Raw genomic sequence first — 14,108 nt, forward strand, 5'->3', positions numbered from 1 at the left:
TAAAAACCACCACTGTGGGTATTTCTCGCCAGTGCTAGGGGGCCATTCCTTCTCTACAAGTGTCAGGAAACGGATGGTTGCGGTCCTCAGAAGAAAAGTTTTCAGCATTCCAGCTTCTCCCCCGAGGACTCATCAGAATCCAGAGTACTGTCACTTAGGCCAAAACTGCCCCATTTCTTAAGCCACATGTCACCCTTAACACAAGGTTATTCAACCTGGAGGATTATTGACATTTGGGACTGAATATTCATTGTAGGGAGCTGCCCTCTGCAATGTAGGGTGTTTATCAGCATTTCCCACTCCTGTCCACTAGATGTCAGCAGCACCCAGCCCTCAGTGTGACAATCAAACCGGTCCCCAGACACATTGCCAGAGGTCTCCTGGGGCGCTAAGCGGTTGAAGATCTTTGGCCTTAACAGAAATGTCGGTGCAAGACACAGAAAGGCCCAAAGCTGTGGCTAACGGAGCTTTGTGGACCCAGGTTTTGAATTGTCCTCTTATTTGGTACTCAAACATCTTACTCCCAGGCCAAAGCACCGAATATATTCATTCGTGACAGCTAAGCAGTGTGCCTTTCCTTTGTAAAGTGGGAGGATGATTGTGAAAGGGGAGGCGGGGAGAGAGCTGTAAGTGCAGTCATAAGTATATCACTTTAAAAAGCTGGCTTAAAACAATGAGCATTTGATTAAGCACAGCACTTTTTAAAATGTGTGCACGTGGATGTTGAAGGTCTAGATTCCCTCAAATCCAAGGGGTACCTGTGTACGCATTGGAAAGTTCTGGTACTCTCAGAAATACAAGAACCTCCGTTTGAAGATTGCTATTCTTGGGGGCTGGTACAAACCCAGGGCCACTGTGGATGAAGCAAGCAGGTGAGTCCCATGTTTTGTTTCTCTGGGTTTATTGTGTGTGTTTTCCTCTAAGCCAGCGGTTCTCAACCTGTGGGTCGCGACCCCTTTGGCGGTCGAACGACCCTATCACAGGGGTCGCCTAAGACCATCCTGCATATCAGACATTTACATTACGATTCATATCAGTAGCAACATTACAGTTACGAAGCAGCAACGAAAATGATTTTATGGTTGGGTCACAACATGAGGAACTGTATTTAAAGGGCCAGAAGGTTGAAAAACAATGCTCTCAGCTGAAACAAAGCGTCAGTTCCCTGAACATTCACCTCCAGCTGCCCAGCTGCTCAGCACATATCAGCCTGATTCCTCCCTTGATAGTAAGTGGAATGTGAAAGCAACCTCGGCATTTAGAAACTTTGATTGCCGTGAGTTAGGAGGACGATAGGACGAATGTTATTACCGTATCTTTGAATTCCCGTAGGAAAATGTTAGTTGTGTCGTTGACCAGCTTTAAACTGTCTATAGTATCCTCAGCAGAAGGCGATACACAAGCTGTAGAATGCCAGCTCCTCCCGGCTGCTTTAAAACGCCCTCACCACGCGTCACTCCGAGGCCAGCAGAGCTCTGAGAGGAGAAGCAGCTCAGGTCCCGAGGCCCTTAGAGGCCTCAGACACTTACACTCGGTTAATGTCAGAAAAACGTCATTACCATTGATATCAGGAATTTATCGGAGAAATAGGATGCCACAACGTTTCCCAGATGCTGTAAGTGGAGGGACGGGAGGATTCCATGGCATTTGCCGTATTGAATACTCAGTTGTGTCTCTATTATTTGGCCGCCTGTGACTCCATTTACATACTCTTAGACATTCATTTAAGGAATAAACACCAGTCTGCTCTGTAAGGTAAGTGAATGAAGTTCAGGACCTTCATTTAATCTGGCATTTCAATTTTAAAAGGTGGGGGCTGCCCAAACTTGTGAGTAACAAGATATCCTTCGACAGGTAAATGGATAAACAAACTGGGACATTTGTACAATGGAATATTCAGCAATTTTTAAAAATGAGCCCAACTAATTTGGAATATACTCCTCCTTTCCTGAGTTAGAGAACTTGGGATACATCAGTTTCCGCTTTTCCAGTAGCTTCAGACACAGGCAACATACACATGGGCTGAGAAAATGAGTCTTCTAATCTCCCCTTTTTAGGCCAACAATTCATTCTTAAATATTAGGAAGTATAAACAAATTTTCTTTGATTTTAGAATAAAATACTATTCAATTCTAAAAGAATACATTTCATATAAACTTTTGAAAATTAAAAATGTCTTTGAAAATATTGTAATACTGTTGCCAAACAAGAGAAACTTAATTCTTGTGTTCTGTACAAAAGCAGGAAAACTTGGAGTTTACAGCTAATGGCTTCTTGGAAGTTCATGAGAGTGCAGACGATCGCAGATGTAACTGAAGACCACTGGCGAGAGCACAGTAGAAGTACCAGGAACAAACTGAGTGAGCTGCTGAAAATGTGCAGATTTGTGCCCTAAATTCACCACCGTAGAGAATTCTAGACAGCACACGTTCTGTTAACTGTTAGAACCATGATGCGATCACATGTCATTGTAGCCTTGAGAACTCTCCTGTCCAGTCATGGGAATGAAAGTGAAAAGGGCAAATAACATCTTAGTGTTATAAATAGTTTTGACCTTGTGGGACCTCTAAGGGGATCCCAGGGCTCTCTCTTTCCCGGGGATCCTCTGACCACACTTTGAGAACTGCCAGCTGTGTCAGTTAACGGTGCTAAGAAAACTGGCTGTCTCCGTGTGCTGGGGGGCGGGGAGAGGGGGAGGTGGCGGGAGGATCAGATAGCCTGACAACACCAAGTGCTGATGGAGAGATGAGGAGACATAGGAACTTGTGTACACTATTTTTTAAAAAATCTTCACCCAAGGACATGTTTTTCATTGATTCTAAAGAGAGGGGAAGGGAGAAGGAGAGAGAGAAACATTGATTGGCTGCCTCCAGTACATGCCCGGACTGGGGACCACAACCTGGGTATGTGCCTTGACAGGGAATGGAACCCAGGACACGAACCAACTGAGCCACACCAGCCAGGGCTTGCATACACTCTCGGTGGAAGGGTTAATTCCCTACTTATTTCAACAATGTAGTTCACATATGCAATGCTGAATAAATTTGAAAGTACAAATATGCTATAACCCAACAATTCTGCTTCTATTTATTTGCCCAAGGGACCTGAAGAATTCCTCGTATACATGCACAAGGAAGTACACATAAGGGATGTTTGTTGCAAAGTGTTGGGGATAAATGTTGCATCTATCGTTTGGGATGTCAATCAATGGACAAACAAATAATGAAATTATGTTGTATTAATATAATACAGTACTGTGCAACCATGAACTAAATGTTCATCTTTCACAAGGACAATTCTCAGAAGAGACTGAGGGATCCACACTGACTTCAAACAAGCAATTAAATTAAGAAGGGAAAAGAGATGCAAGCAGCAAACCTGCATTTCAGTAGTGGATCGCGGTCATGGCCATTGCTCCCTGGATCTTCTGTGTGTTAGGAGTGTTTAATGTTATTTGTAACCACACAAAATGTGCTCCAGGTCCTTCATGCTGCCCATTATAGGATGTCTGCTTTTCTGGTCAAACTTCATATTCTCATAATCCACGTACAGGTAATAGAATACGTTTTTTGTTAAATTGACTAGAAGTCCAGTGCACAAAAATTTGTGCACTCAGGGGTGGGGGGGTCCCTCAGCCCAGCCTATGCCCTCTTGCAGTCTGGAACCCCTCAGAGGATGTCAACCTGCTAGCTTAGGCCCGCTCCCTGGGGGATTGGGCCCAAGCTGGCAGTCAGACATCCCTCTGGCAGCCCAGCAGCCCTCAGGGGATGTCCACTTGCCAGTGGGGAGCAGGCCTAAGCTGCAGTTGGACATCCTTAACGCTGCTGAGGAGGCGGGAGAGGCTCCCACCACCACTGCTGTACTGGTAGCTGTCAGCCTGGCTTGTGGCTGAGCAGAGCTCCCCCTGTGGGAGCGCACTGACCACCAGGGGGCAGCTCCTGCATTGAGAGTCTGCCCCTTGGTGGTCAGTGTGTGTCATAGTGACCAGTCATTCCCAGTCATTCTGCATTTAGGGTCAGTTTGCATATTACCCTTTTATTATATAGGATAGAGGCCTGGTGCACAGGTGGGGGCCGGCTGGTTTGCCCTGAAGGGTGTCCCAGATCAGGGTGGGGGTCCCGCTGGGGTGCCTGGCCAGCCTGGGTGAGGGGCTGTGGGTGTTTGCAGGCTGGTCACACCCCCTTCAGGGTGGGGGTCTTTACTGGGGTGCCTGGCCAGCCTGGGTGAGGGGCTGATGGCTGTTTGCAAGCTGGTCAAGCCCCCCCCCCAATGGGGACTCTCACCCCATGGAGGTTTGGCCAGCCTGGGTGAGGGGCTGATGGCTGTTTTCAGGCTGGCCACACCCCCTTTGGGGGTGGGGGGTCCCCACTGGGGTGTCTGGCTAGTCTGGGTGAGGGGCTGAAGGCTGTTTTCAGGCTGGCCACGCCCCCTGGCAACGGAAGCTCCCAGCCTCTCCTTTTTTTCTTTTTGTTTTTTTTATTCTGGGATTTATTTACCTTCTATAATTGAAACTTTGTAGCCTTGAGAGGAGCTCAGAGCCGGCGAGGGTGGGCGGGAAGCTTGGCTTCCTCCATCACCAGGGGCAACCCAAGCCTCCTGCTCGCTTCAGCTCCGTGGCCACGGCCGGCTGAAAGCAGGTATCTGGGGTTTATTTATCTTCTATAATTGAAACTTTGTAGCCTTGAGAGGAGCTCAGAGCCGGCTGCGGCAGGCGGGAAGCTTGGCTTCCTCCATCACTGGGGCAACCAAGCCTTCTACTTGCTCCAGCTCCATGGCTACTGGCCGTCGTCTTGGTTGGATTAATTTGCATATAGTCGCTCTGATTGGCTGGTGGGCATGGCTTAAGGCATAGCGAAGGTATGGTCAATTTCCATGTTTGTCTTTTATTAGTGTAGATTATGGTGACATTGGTTAATAGGATCACATAGGTTTCAGGTGTACATTTCTATGATACATGACCTGCGTGCTCACCACCCAAATAATAAGGTTTTTGTTTTTCAAATATATTTTTATTGATTTCAGAGAGGAAGGGAGAGGAGAGAGAAACATCAAATGGGCTTTGGCCCATTTGGCTCAGTGGATAGAGTGTCAGCCTACAGACTGAAGGATCCCAGGTTCTATTCTGGTCAAGGGCACATGCCCGGGTTGCAGGCTCAATCCCTGGACCCTGTCAGGGTGCCTGAGGGAACAACCAATCAATGTGTCTCTCTCACATCAATGTTTCTCTCTCTCTGTCTCTCCCACTCCCTTCCACTCTCTCTAAAAAGAAAAATCAATGGAAAAATATCCTTGGGTAAGGATTAACAACAACAAAAAAAATAGATGTGTACTTTAAAAAAATGAATCCTCGATGGCTTCATTTGAGACCGACTTTGAATTTTATTTCCAAGGAGACGTTTGTGATAATTTTTTTTAAAAAAAATCAATAATGAGAGAGGATAATTGACCAGCTTTCTCCTGCATGCCCTCTATTAGGAAACCCTGGGCATGTGCCCTTACTGGGAATAGAACTGTGACCTCCTGGTTCATAGGTTGATGCTCAACCACTGAGACACTCCTGCCAGGCAGGAGTAAGTTTTAATTAATTCTATTTAGAACTCAACAGAACTATGTCTAGTTTTGGGGCAAATAACAATTGTTCATATGCTTAGTATCTTTAAAATCCATTAGTTTGCCAATTCTTTATGATTTTTCAATTTTAATGTATTTTATTGTTAAACTAGAGGCCTGGTGCACAAAATTCATGCACTTGCGGGGGGGGGGGGGGGAATGGTCCTTCAGCCCAGCCTACACTCTCTCACAGTCCAGGAGCCCTCGGGGGGATGTCCGACTGATGGCTTAGGCCCACAGACTGCTAAGCCTTCAGTCAGACATCCTTAGCGCTGCCACGGAGGCGGGAGAGGCTCCCACCACTATCGCTGTGCTCGCCAGCCATGAGCTTGGCTTCTGGCTGAGTGGTGCTCCTCCTGTGGGAGCGCACTGACCACCAGGGGGCAGCTCCTGCGTTGAGTGTCAGCCCCCCTGGTGGTCAGTGCACATCATAGCAACTGGTTGTTCTGCCGTTTGATCTATTTGCATATTAGCCTTTTATTATATAGGATATTTTAAACATATAAACTGATGAATATCCATTACCCAAATACCCAGATTTGTTAAATCTTAATATTTTGCCTTATTTGTTTCAAAGTTTTAAAAAAGAAATCAATGCGTAAAATACAATCAATTACCCCTGAACCCTTCCATTTCCTTTTCTCCTTCCCCTGATGTAACTGCCCAGCATTAAGTCAGTTTTCTCATTACTATGCATGTTTTAATAGTTTTACTAAGCATTTGTGAGTCCTAAAACATTATAAAGTGTTATTTTCCTGTTTTATAAAGTGTTCCCTCACTGTGTATTCACAGCTCTGCTCCATGAGTGTGCTCCGTTTTTGTTTTATTCAGGTTGACGCTGTGGCTCCCCTTCACTCCTTAAAGAGCTGTGTGTGCTGCTGTGTGACTTGACCAGGTCCATTAGTCCTGTCCGGTTCCGACAGACTTTAGGTTGGTTTATGGGTGGTTTGATAGTTTGTGTGTTTGTTAGACTTGCTTTTGTTTGCTTTCACCAGCTTTTGCTGCAATGAACACTCATGTACCTGTTGATTTGGGCTTATTTGTAAGAGTTTCATTAGGTTCATTTCTGTTATAAATTTTTCTCAAGCTTCAGGAATAATTTAGAATCTAGTCTTACTAACAGTGAAGAAACATTCATTTGAATTTCAACAATTCTCTTAGGTTACTTCATTTTCTCCTAAGAACTTTGAGTGAAAATTAATCTTTTCCATTTACTTTTATCTATTTGTGCATCTACCCTTCCTTATATCCAGGCTTAGGAAAATGGATCAGCTAATAGTCACCCCTTAACATAATAAGAATAATTCATAATGGTTGCTTCTCAGTGGATAGATGCAAGGTGATTATTCCCGTATCTTGATACTTGCCCTATACTGCTTGAATTTTTGGTAGCAAGTAGATATCGCTTTTTATAAAGACACTAAATTGTTTTAAAAATTAAATTCGATAGCTTGAATTAGGATAAATGACATTGTGACGAACTAAACAGAGCTCCTAAGTGGTGGAAAGAAAGGGGGAATTGGAAATTCAAAAGGATAAAGAAAAATAAGAATTTTCTAGGCCCTGGAAACCTCAGCTATTCCAAAAGGCTGCTGCCATGCTTCTCCAAAAATCTGGGAGAGCAGCTAAGAGTCCCAGCAGCTCCTACTAACCGCTCTGGCAGGGGGCGGGGGGAGGCGCGGGCTGGCAGGGTTTCTAGGTAGCAGAGAGGCGCGCTGCCTCCTCGGAACCTGTCATAACTCCTCCCGAAAGGAACCATCGCACACAACTTGTTACAAGTTCAACTGACTCCCCGGAGGGGCGGCGGGCGTTGCCCGGCTTCTCCAGCGCAGCTTCTCCTTGGCTGTGATGGAAGGCATGAGCCCGCCCTGTCTCCCAGATGTAAATCAGTGTTAAACTCCAACTCCCACGTCCCCTTTGCTTTGCCCATTTATATAAAGCTTTTTTTTTTTCACCAAAATCGCAATTCATTGAATGTTCATTGGTTTTAACTTTATTTACTGGTTTGTCACAGAGTCCCTTAACTGCTGAGATTTTTCAAGTATATTTCAACCTCGAGCCGGATGCTGTCACGGTGCCAGAGTCATTGCGAGAGCAGCACAGATTTGGTTGAATTAATCTTGTTTAAAATATGATTCATATTTCAAGTCGGATTCAAGACACCCAATCCATAAAGTAATAAAGAGAAATGTTTCCAATAGCAAGAGTCACTGACAAACAGAAATAGATGAATGTATAAAAAACTAAATTATCAATTTTTTTTAAAAAGTAGGCAAAACAGTAACACGCACTGGCAAGCGGTAGCCTGTAGGTGGCGCCCGAGGGCAGGGGAACGGTCGCCAGAGGCGTGTTTGCATGGCATCTTGTGTTGCTCTCCCCTCTGTCTCCACTTCTGTCCCCTGCGGTTTGTCTCCCTTATAATAGCCTATATCGGTACCCAAAGCAAATATTTCCTATTTTGATCTACTTATTGAATATGTTTTGTTTTCTGAATTTTATTCGATTCATCCGCCAGTCCTGGTCTCGGCCTGCTCTCATTTCTCTCGGTTCTGCAGAGCTTTTTTCTGCGACACGAGCAGCGCTTGGTGACAGGCCCACAGACGGTCCTCCGAGGCTGTCCTCCCTGGAGAGTGCGCGCTGCAGGGAACGCACAGGAGGTCCTTTGGAGAATGGGGGAAATACTGGAATTTCCATTTCTACTCACTTGGCGACTTTTAAACTTCCTATTTGTGTGCATTCTAGTGTGTATAACCCAATCCTATTACTAGTCATGGGCGTAACTTATAAGTAAATAAACATGCATAGAAGTGCTCACATTTCTTTTACCGAGAGCACTGACTTATTTCCTTGAGCTGCTGTAACTAAACGCCAGAGGCCTGGGGGCTCATAAACAGAAGCTTATTTCTCAGGGTCCTGGGGCTGGAAGTCTGAGAGCCCCTGGGCAAAGGGGCGGGCGCTCTGCGGGGTCTCGTTCATTAGAACACTGACCCCATTCATGAGGGCTCCACCCGCAGGACCTAATCTCTTCCCAAACCGCCCCCCACCCCAACACGCCACATTAGGCATTAGGGTGTCAGCATGTGAATTTGGTGGAGAGGACACACATATTTAGACTGTAGCAAGGGCTCTACCCTTCCTTCTTTTTTTAAATATATGTTTATTGATTTCAGAGAGAGGAAGGAGAGGGAGAGAGAGAGAGAAACATCAATGATGACAAAGAATCATCAATCAGCTGCTTCCTGCACGCCCCTTACTGGGGATGAGCCCACACCAGGCAAGACTGGGAATCAAACCGTGACCTCCTGGCTCATAGATTGACGCTCAACCGCTGAGCCACGCCTGCCGGGTGCTTCACTCTTTCTTGGAAAAGGCTGAGCACCACAGTTCAACGTGTGCTTGGTCCTCTGTCTTTCAGGGAATGGAGGTGTCTCGCCTCTCACGCTGTCCACAGGAACGAGCATAGATGTTAATATTTATTGCTCTCCACTGACACAGAGTTCAGTCTTCAGACCATCCGACTCCTGGCCACCCTTTGAACACGTTTTGGGAACATTTTCATTAAAGCCAAGGATGTCTTAGAAATGTTTAATTAAAAGTTAAAACTAAAAGAGAAAACAACAATGTTTTCTTTGCACCAGCAGATAGAAGACTTTGTGAAAAATAAAAAAATTAAAACTTGCATAGTTAATGTAAAAGTTACAAAATTCCAGGTATAAAATGAGTAAATCATGAGGATACAATGTACAACATGGCGACAATAGTTAATAATCCTGTGTTGCATCTTTGAAAGTTGCTAAGAGTAAATTTTAAAAGTTCTTATCACAAGAAAAAGAATTGTAACTATGTATGGGGACAGATATTAACTACAGTTATTGTGGCGATTGTTTCATTATATATACAAATATCAAATCATTACGTTGTAACCTGAAATGAATATAATGTTTATATGTCAATTAAACCTCAATAAAAACATAGTAAATGTAGAAGTAAAGCTGAGAGATAGCAGAGCAACTGGGAAGTATTACCGTATTTTTCTGTGTATAAGATGCTATTTTTTTCTAAAATCATTAGACTGAAAGCTGAGGAAGTCAGCTGAGGAGGAAGAGGCAGGTCAGTATCTGCCCATACCTTTCAAACAGGCTTCCTCCAGTCATGAGCCTTATTGTTACTGACGTCAGCTGATGCCGTAATTGGAGGTGGAGGTGAAGAGTGTGCAGATGCAACAGGGACCGGAGCGTTCTGAGCCCTTATAGATGTCAAAGTATAAAAAGATAAATACCCGTAAGCGATTGTCTTACTCTGCAAAATTCAAACTGAATGTAATCAGCTGTGCAAAAGAGCATGGAAACAGCTGCAGAGAGACAATTTGGAGCCCCCTCCCCCCGCCCCCCCCTCCCCCCCACACACACACACTGAGTGTATGATTAGACAGTGGAGAAAACAGGAAGAACAACTCCTTAAGATGCCAAAAAAGAAGAAGCCTCAAGAGGAAAACCAGCAAAATGTTTAAAATATTGATTTCTTAATTTTGGGTTGGAAAAGTGGGGGGTGGCATCTTATACACGGGGCGTCTTATACACAGAAAAATACAGTAGATAAAGTTATCAGCAGCATCCTCAAACCAAGGAAGTGCCCCTTGCCCAAGTTAATTCACATTTGGTGTAATTTTTCATTGGTGATGCATAATGCATCCAACTTGCTCACCCATGCTTCTTAAACCTTGGTGTACATAAAATTACTAGGAGTTAGGCTTAAATGCACATCCTCAGGCTCCAGCCCCAGGGATTCTAACTCAGCAGGTCTAGGGGAGTCCAGAAGTCAGCATTTCAATCCCCCAGAATAGCCTAACGCTGGCTGCCTGTGACGAGCACGTTCTCTCTTGCCACCAGCCATGGGAATGTGATCAAAGGAGCAGCTCTAGGAGCCCATCTGCCGGGCCATTGCTCCAGCACCCCTACAGCCAATGTGAGCAGTGCGAACAGCACCCATGTTCTTGCTTTGGAAGTGATCACATTCCCAGCTCTGCATGGTCCCGGTCCCTTGGGGCTGGGCACGGACTCTTCCCTGATGCCCCAGGCCTATCACTGCTCCTTCGTGCACCAGCTGGCATGTCATGATGTTTCCTTGGTAACCGTTGCTTGGTCCTGCGCCTCCTGCCTCCTGGCCATTCCCCTGTAGCCAGCTGCCCTTCCTGTGCCCATAGGTGGGCCATCTTCTGGATCTCCTATCTTCCCAGCAGGTGTGGACCTGGGGGATCCTGGAGTCGGGTGAGAAGCACCAGTGTGAAAACAGGGGGGACTCGCCTCTCCTAGGACCTTCCATAAAACAGGCCCTAAGTCCCACCCCAAATGCCCTTCCCCTATGTTCCCTCTCCGTGAATTAAACCACTGTTCACTCAGCTGTCCACACCAGAAAAGTGGGTCCAATCAGTGTTCAGGTCCCATCAGGTCTCTTGCTTTGAGGAACTTCATCGATTTTATCTCCTTTGCTTCTCAATAACGGCATACATGAGTACTGAGTACAAAAGTGGGTTCAAAATTAGAGAAATGGATTTTTTAAAAATGTATTTGTATTGATTTCAGAGAGGAAGGGAGAGGGTGAGAGAGACACAAACATCAATGATGTGAAGGAATCATTGATTGGCTGCCTCCTGCACACCCCCTACTGGGGATCAAGCAGGCAACATGGGCATGTGCCCTTGACCAGAATTGAAGCCGGGACTCTTCAGTCACAGGCTGACGCTCTATCCACCGAGCCAAACCAGCTAGGGCAGAGAAATGGATTTTGAAGGCATCTTTTTGTAGGGATAATAGAAGTCCTGATAAATTTGAGGAGAGAAGATAGAGGAAAAATAGATTTAAGTAAAATAATGTCCCTGAAAGCACTTTGGAAAGTTCAAAATGTTGCGCAAATGTAATGCTTTATTATTAACTTTTTATTTTTGTTCTAATTCTGTACAGAAAAATTTGGATACTGAGACAGAATTTTAGGACTTTGGTCAAAGAATACTAAATAGCCTAGTTACTACTTGTTTATTTATAATGAAATTTCAGCAACAAAGAGAAAGTTATCTATAATAATAAAAGCATAATATGCTAATTAGACCAGACAGCTGAAGGCTGAGGCAAGCCGCTGTGGCTGCAAGGGCTGAGCCCTTGCATGAATTTTGTACATTGGGCCTCTAGTTTTATAGAAAAAAAAAAAGAAACACTGCAATGTCCACTCTGTACAACCCAGCTGAGGTCCCGGGTTCAGATTGCCACGCACACCCAAGAGAGAGTAATGAGCAGTAAACCAGAACCCGCCCAGTCCACTCAGCTTTGTGGGGGGGTGTAGGGCAGGAGGCAGCCTGTGGCCCACAGCTTTGAGCTCAGCCGCGGAGTGCTCACCACAGCCCAGGTGCTGCCTCCACCTCTCAGCTCAGGGAATCTGCTTGATTGACACAGACAAGACCGCAGGGATAGATGGGAGCCGTCCTATGGCTGGAGAACTTCACACGTGACAGGGGCCGCATCTTGCAAAGCCTGTGAGTGTGAATTCCAAGCCAGGTCCCATGCATATACCTCACACGGAACCCCAGGTCAGGGTCCCGCCGGGTGTTTACACATGGCTTGTCGCGCAGGCCCACGAACTCTAATGCCTACCCGGGCTCACCCGCCAGACACAGCTCACCAAGCAGGTCATTTCTACAACCAAACTGCCGCTTTGTCAAACGGCTGACAGTCCGCAGTCACCCAAACCCAGTTCCTTCCAGAGGAACAGCAGGGCAGGGTAAACGCGGGTTCATCTTCCCACGGGAAACACTGCTTGAACACGGCTGCTGATTTTCTTCAATCTTTATTGTTGAGATTACAGATGTCCCTCTTTTTACCCCCCATTGCCCTCCCCCCTGCCCCTGGGGAGCACTCCCAGCCTCCCTCTCCCCCTCCCCTTCCCCCAGGCGCCTGGCCTGTGCCTTTCTCTCTCCTTAGCTCCCTCTTCTGCCTCTGTAACTGTCTCCTGAGCCTGAGCGGCCAGTGGCTCTCCTCTCCTCCCTCTGAAACTTTCTAAATAAACTTTCTCTTGTATTTGGGGCGAGTCTGTGTTGCCCCAGGCCCACAGCACACCTGGTTTGCACATTCCAGTTGGGCGCGGCCTGGCGCTGGCACTGAGTGGCAGCAGCTCCTGGGCATTGCAGGGAGAGAAGACTGGACGGTGCCAACAAAGAGGAAAACATCTGCCTTCTTAACCTTCACACATGAAGAGCACAACCAATCAGCCGGCATCTGCCGTGTCCCTAGTGCCCACACTGCCATCCCCGAGAAGGAGAGGATGGGGTGGGGGCCCACGGAGACCGGAGGGAATGGCGGCTGGGATGGCTGCAGACTCTCCGAGGGCCTGAATACCAGGCTAATCGGAAAGAGCTCTGAGGACCACAGCCCAATGCCCTCTAGCCGTGTCATGTAGCCCCATCGCGCAGCCTCCCCAAACCAGCCGTGTCCTCCTGAACGCGTCTCTCCTGGGTTCTGTGGAGTAAAACACGTCCAGGTGCCCCCAGCACAGGCTCAGGTGCGCACAGTAGGTACTCAACACAGGGGTCTCTCTCCTATTGTCCCACACCCTGCCTCATGCCTCTCCACGTCCCCACCCTCCTGCCCCTGAGCACAGGCGGTCAGAGTCCCCACTGCCTCCCCATCGGCACCAGGAAGAGCCCCTGGAGCAGGCACTGGAGCCCATTGTTTGGGGCCACGTGTGAGACTTGGGGTCAGGAAACTCCCACCTGCCAGCTGCTGGGGGTCACCTGTCACCCTGTCCTTGAGAACCAGAAATAGAGCTTCCAGTTCCCGCTGGGACCGCAGATCGGTAGGTAGGTGTGGGCTCCCAGCTTCCTCACCCAGAATTAATGTGGGTGAAGCTATAGAAGCGAAGGGAAGCAAGGGTGTGGCGAGCTAGCAACGATGAAAACAGCGAATACAAATGTTCCGAACCTGCGGGAAGACGGGCTTGCTGTCCTGAGTGCGTGTGTACAGGGAGCGGGAGGTCTGCGTCCTGGATGGAAGCTGCCTGGGAGGCCAGGGCAGGAGACCACCCTCTTCCTTCACAGCGGCCTGGGCCCTCACTGCCTCCCCTGCACATGGGAACGGGCGTCGGAGCAGCGCCGATGAGCGAGGTGTGAGCTGTGGGTGTTCACTTCCGGTTACTTGTTACTTGCACCATTGCCCCAACTCGCAGAGCCTGCCTCCTCCCAGCTGCGCTTTCCGAAGAGCTGGCTCATGGAGTTGTTGCAAATCGGGAGGTCCACGTGCGTCTGAGGCTCTCCCAGGGCTGGACCTGGATGAATACACACCTCAGGGCCCGCCTTTCATCTCTTTCCATTGCACATTACCCCACAACCTAGCTGCTGCATGGAGGGTGAGCTCACAGACCCACAGAACTGGACAGCAACGGAGCAACACCCCTGCAAAACATGGGTGACAGACCGAGCACCATCCACTAATGCAGGATTGTGGTAAAGAACC

The sequence above is a fragment of the Myotis nattereri genome, assembly GCF_964212035.1.
Source record: "Myotis nattereri genome assembly, chromosome: 6".
Taxonomy (NCBI): Eukaryota; Metazoa; Chordata; class Mammalia; order Chiroptera; family Vespertilionidae; genus Myotis; species Myotis nattereri.